Raw genomic sequence first — 5,225 nt, forward strand, 5'->3', positions numbered from 1 at the left:
AGATGCTAAAAAATGAAAAACCCGCAAACCGCAGTGAACAACAAAACCGAAAAAACCGAAGTCTTTTGGCACAAAAACCGAAAAACCGATCTAAAAAATAGCCAAAACCGCAAAACCGAAAATCCCAATGTCCCCCTCTATCAGGGTACAACATTCAATTTGATAAGGGAAGATCTCAATGTGAATTTCAGAAGTTTCCTCCTTTCGATTCGGAGAGAATTTATTCAAGACGTCGCCGAAGTTTTGAAGAATAAGTCCGAATAGCTAACAGTCAACAGGAAATATAGTTTAACGGATGGAAATATCTCGCAACTCGCCCATTAATTCTTTAGGTACTAACAATATGGTTAAAAAAAAAACAGAAGGTTTTTCTAGTCGTCCTAAGCCAGGATAATAAGTGAGGCGAGACGAGAGCTGGATGTAATGCATAAAAAAAACTCGAGTTTCGCGTAGACTTCGACAAACAGATGATGACAGCACGACGTTACAGGATGTGTGTTCTTATTGTTGATTTGTTTTGATACTGTCGACCATTGACTAAGCGTAAACTAATTTTTCTTGTCATTGTCGATTATCAAAGAGTGAGAAAGTAGAGTTTCATTTCCAGTGTTTCAGTTTTCAGTTTTCCCCGGGGGGGTCACTGGGGGGTGGACTCGCATATGAAGGGCGCGGGAATGCTCGTCGTCTCGCTTAGGGTAGTAAATTTCGGATTTTGGTCTCACTGAGAGTTTTCTGCCGCTTTCCAAGGAACAAGTCATCCCTCTTGACATTCTCTTTGCCCTGAGTATTTTTGGCCACAACTACTTGTTAACAAGTCATCTCTGCCTTCACTCAAAGAGACAAAAAACGCACTGTTTTCATTCTTTTTTCAACCATTTATTGTTTACCTTTAACAGCGTGTATCATTATTTCTTCGATTATTTATCCTGTGTATAACAAACAGAACAAAAAAGGCAAACTGATAGTCGCTCTATTTTCTCCACTCCTTGGGGTGGCCTCAAGACAATATCTCGTATTGTGTTCAGAGACTTTGGAGAATAGCACATCCAGCTTATTCTTACGTTATCATGGCGCCATTGTATGGTTCCACAGCGATCATATTCGGGTTTTGCAGGTGGATCTCGGCAACTTAGAAGCCATCGCCTATCTTGGAATAATTCACGGCACTGCCGAAGTCATAGAGCGAAGCACAGTTGTTGTCATCGATCACATATGCCAACGAATCTTGAACAGAGCCTCAGCTCCTTGGGGCCTTTACCGAACTCCGCGTAGCGAAAGAGTAACAGCGGATATCGCTATTATGAGCATGCTCTATGAGTCCGCCGCAATTGTCTCCATAAATGGATTCTTTCATTTGTACCAATTAATTTATATGAAGAACATCTCCTTCTGGTTATTGTTGGTATCTTTTGTCAAGTTGACTGCAGTTCCATTGGTGATCGAATGGCTTTTTACAAGTATATCCTTGGCGATTGAAACGCGATACCAGAATTTGGCCGTCATGGCAGTCTGGAGAAAGGAGTGGAGAAGACACATTCTAGTTGCTGCGTTCAACGTTTTGCCATTGGCTGCTTGGACGAGTCAAAATCTTTTCACCGTCGTCCAGGCACGATTTAAGGATCCCTTACATCAAGACACTTGCAAAATGCCATTTTCATAAAATAATAGACGTATTGTGAAGGAGATGGTGAATTTTAAGCCCTGCTACTAGTAAATGAACAAAGATGTATATGTATCTATGATGACTGGAACTACTTTACAAAAATATGAGTGTTTCTAACAAGTTGGAAATTGTTCGAATGCCCGAATCCTGTGATGTACGAGACTCGTGCAGGATGCCATCTCGGGAGTCAGAGCTCCCACCTGTGTGAGCCGGGTTCAACCCTGGCCTAGTAACACATGTAGGCTGGAGCTTCAGTCGATCTAATCTGATTCTGAGAGTTTTTCTCGGGTACTCCAGTTTTCCTCCCTCATCAAAATCGACTGTCAGTTAATTTTATCCGACTGGGGGCGAATACCCTCAATAGGGATGACCTCTGGTATCCTTGCATTCATTGAATTAAATGAATAAAGTTGCTGATATTTGCAAGGCATAGGATGGCTTAGCTTTCACAGCTTTTTTATAGCTAATTTGAGTTATGGAAACATGTTATCATCAGCAATTTTTACAATTTTTAAGTCAATAAAAGACATTTGTTTGATTTCATCTTGCTGCAGTAGCCGATCACACACAACTTCATATAAATCGTATTCTATCTTTGCTGAAATATTGCGCCGTTTTTGTCTGTGAGCTCAAACCTCGCCACAAACGAGTGCTACTGCAAAGGTTGAGTTTTTCAATAGTTAAGGTGCTCTGTAAGCTGTCTGCATGGTAACGTGTCAAACCGAAAGGAAGCTTTGTGTTCAGGTTTGTCAAATTGACTCTTAGCTTCCTTTTTGTGTGTGTGTGTTGTATGTCTAGAATTCGCTTTCTAAAATCAGAAATAAAGTACATGTAACAACTTTTGAATATAATAAAACAGTCGGATTTTCGAAATTCACCGATTGACGTTTTCTGGTCTTTTTTGCTCAAGATTGTTTGGTTTGATATCAGATTACGACAAATTAGCTTAAGGTGATTTCCTGATTTTGCATGGCGCAGAATACTGCGGCATAATTTCTTGAGCCTTTGGCGCGCTCGTTAACTCGCGCACATTGATAAAATGGCGGATTTTTATTGACGCCAAGCTAAAAGTGGCGCAAAACAGTTTTAACACTTCAAAGACACTCTCCTCAGCCGAATTACCCTTCAACATTGTATCACGTACCAGCACTGTTATGATACCAAATGAAACACCGATTATTTCCAAACAAGGTGTAGTCATTATTTATAAGGTAATGTCACCGTGGCAACGGGAAAACCCGGCAAAAACACCATATGTATGGATTTAGTCGCTCATATCTAAAAAACGAACTCAGTGACCCTTCTTTTGAAAATTAATCAAAAGGGCAAGATGAAACTTTCTGCATAGAAAGTTTAAAGAAATCTGCACAGCGGATTTAGAGCCACCTTAATTCTGTGATTTTTTTAAGGTGGTTCTGATTCTGCTATTCAGAATTTTTTTTAACTTTGACGAAAGTTTGATAACTTTCCAGAAATAAAAGTGGGGCTCACCAAGGTCGTTTTTGAGACATAAGCAACTAAAGACAAAATAAAGGGTGCTTTTACAGGGCTTGCCGGCTGCCATGGTGACATATGAGGTCACAATAATGACTACATCTGCTTCAGCAAAAATTCGTGTTTCATTGGTACCGCAATATTGCTAATACATGCTATGGCGTAGTAGTGCCAATCCGTGTAAAAAGAGCGTTCCTTGGAAGCGTTGGAACTGTTTTGAGCCACCTTAATTTTAATCCTTCAATGAATTGGCTATTTTCTACCTGAACGCGTAAGGTGACTCCCATTTTGATTTCCATCACGTGTGCTGAGAGCGGTAAATCTTCATGAAGAGTAGTTAAAAATTAAGCCAAAAACGTGGATGAGCCAGTTTTTGACAATTATCATGAAAAGTGTTTGACGGAAGGAGCCCTTACAATTTAAATAGGCACGGGAAATGTGAAATCTTAATAGGATAACGAACTAAGTGGAAAGAGATAGGCTTTGTTAGAGACGCATTACATTTTTCAAAGCGTAATTACAAGGCGGCCTGGGTAAGGGAGAAAAGATTTGGGTCTGAAGATTAGTGCGGCTGTTTTGACCTTCCATAACCTTCGGTTTGGTTGGTTCAGGTTAATTTGTAGTATACTGTACATATAAGTAAGTGGACTATCAGGTTTGGATGCATTCCAGCCAATATTAACTTTATGCACCAGAAAACATGGTCGAGGTTTACAACCACAATGTGGAAGTGATTTACTATACTCTCGGCACGGGCCATAGTGCGTTGGTATCCTAAACCCGCCTCTCTGCCATTAGTATATGGGATGCCTGCTGTAAAGCGGGTTTCCCGATCCGAGAACCCAACAACTGCATTTGCTTTGCCAGTTTTGAAAAATACCTTTATGTAATATGATCGCGGTTTGCATCAGAATGATCATGCAACGGATCCACGCTGCCTGTTGTGGTATTCTCGCAGAAGAAGACACGAAACGCAGTGATTGTAGCACTTATTCCAGCTAGCTTGAGGAAATACCCCACCTCCTCTCCCAACCTTCGGTAGCAATTGCTGCTCTGATTAGCTGCTCGGTTTCCAGTCTGTCCACTCCCAATCAGACAAGATTTCCTGCCGCTGGCACGGCGGAATGCAGAGTGTTGCGATGCTGAAGGTACAGTCACAATCTTCATGCCATATTCTTTAGATCATAAAATAAATGAGTCAAGGTTTCAAAAATGTGTAGTTTTGACCAACTAACACCGAGTCGTTGGCAGGGGACCATCAAACCTTATTGATCAAAAAATCCGAGGAAACAGGTTATTGCAAAGCTACAATAGGCGTCACAATTGTTGAGACACTCTTATCCCTCTGGGGCCAGTTCCCCCTCCCCCTCTCCTCCCGGGACAATGTTGTGTTACTTCTGTTGCCTACGACCCTAACAACAGCGGCCACAAGCATTGATGTAGGGGGGAGGAGGGAAGGGTTCCCGCAAAAAGTACTTTTGGGACTGTTTTGTCTCAACTAAGTTTTGTCGCCGATTGTACGCTTTACATTACCTTCTATCGTTGAGATCGCATAACATAATAAGTCATCAGCCAGATATCCGGCTTCCCCATGACGGAAACCACTCAAAAATCGTTATAAACCAACCATTCTATTCCACACGAGGAATTTCATAACTTCTTCAACATTTCTGTTTTATTTATGGACAGTAGTTACACACGGTACAATTTCCCTTGATACATATTATCCAAAATGAAAGCGATGATCTTCTAACCGGTCAGGCTTACACGTCAATTGACTAGTGTTTGTGCTATAGCTTTATCGCTATTCGTGCCAAATTCGCTTCGTATTTGTATTGTTATTTAGAGAGATTTTCACCTTTACCTTAAGTTTATGAGAATAATAAGTAATTAACAAATAGCGAGGAAAGCAGGAAGTAACTTAGCTGTTAATTTCCATTTTAAAACATTTGAAGGACGTTTTGTTTGCAGAGATTGCGGAGCGGGGGTCCATGCAGTGCCAAAGTCTAAAAATTATACGATATTTAAAGGTCCTTTGACCAGCTCAATTTGGATCAGATCAGATAAA

The 5,225-nt window shown here is 40.8% G+C and overlaps 1 long non-coding RNA gene across 1 annotated transcript in view; it reads right to left on the bottom strand.

Moving 5' to 3' along the window:
• Positions 1–3,813: 3,813 nt before the first annotated feature.
• The window catches only part of LOC138019807 (uncharacterized), a 42,380-nt gene continuing 40,968 nt past the window's right edge, over positions 3,814–5,225 (bottom strand). Inside the window, exon 4 of the long non-coding RNA XR_011126237.1 lies at positions 3,814–4,190. This is a non-coding gene — a long non-coding RNA (uncharacterized lncRNA). The remainder of the gene's footprint in view (positions 4,191–5,225) is intronic.

The sequence above is a fragment of the Montipora capricornis genome, chromosome 10, assembly GCF_036669925.1.
Source record: "Montipora capricornis isolate CH-2021 chromosome 10, ASM3666992v2, whole genome shotgun sequence".
NCBI classification, from domain to species: Eukaryota; Metazoa; Cnidaria; class Anthozoa; order Scleractinia; family Acroporidae; genus Montipora; species Montipora capricornis.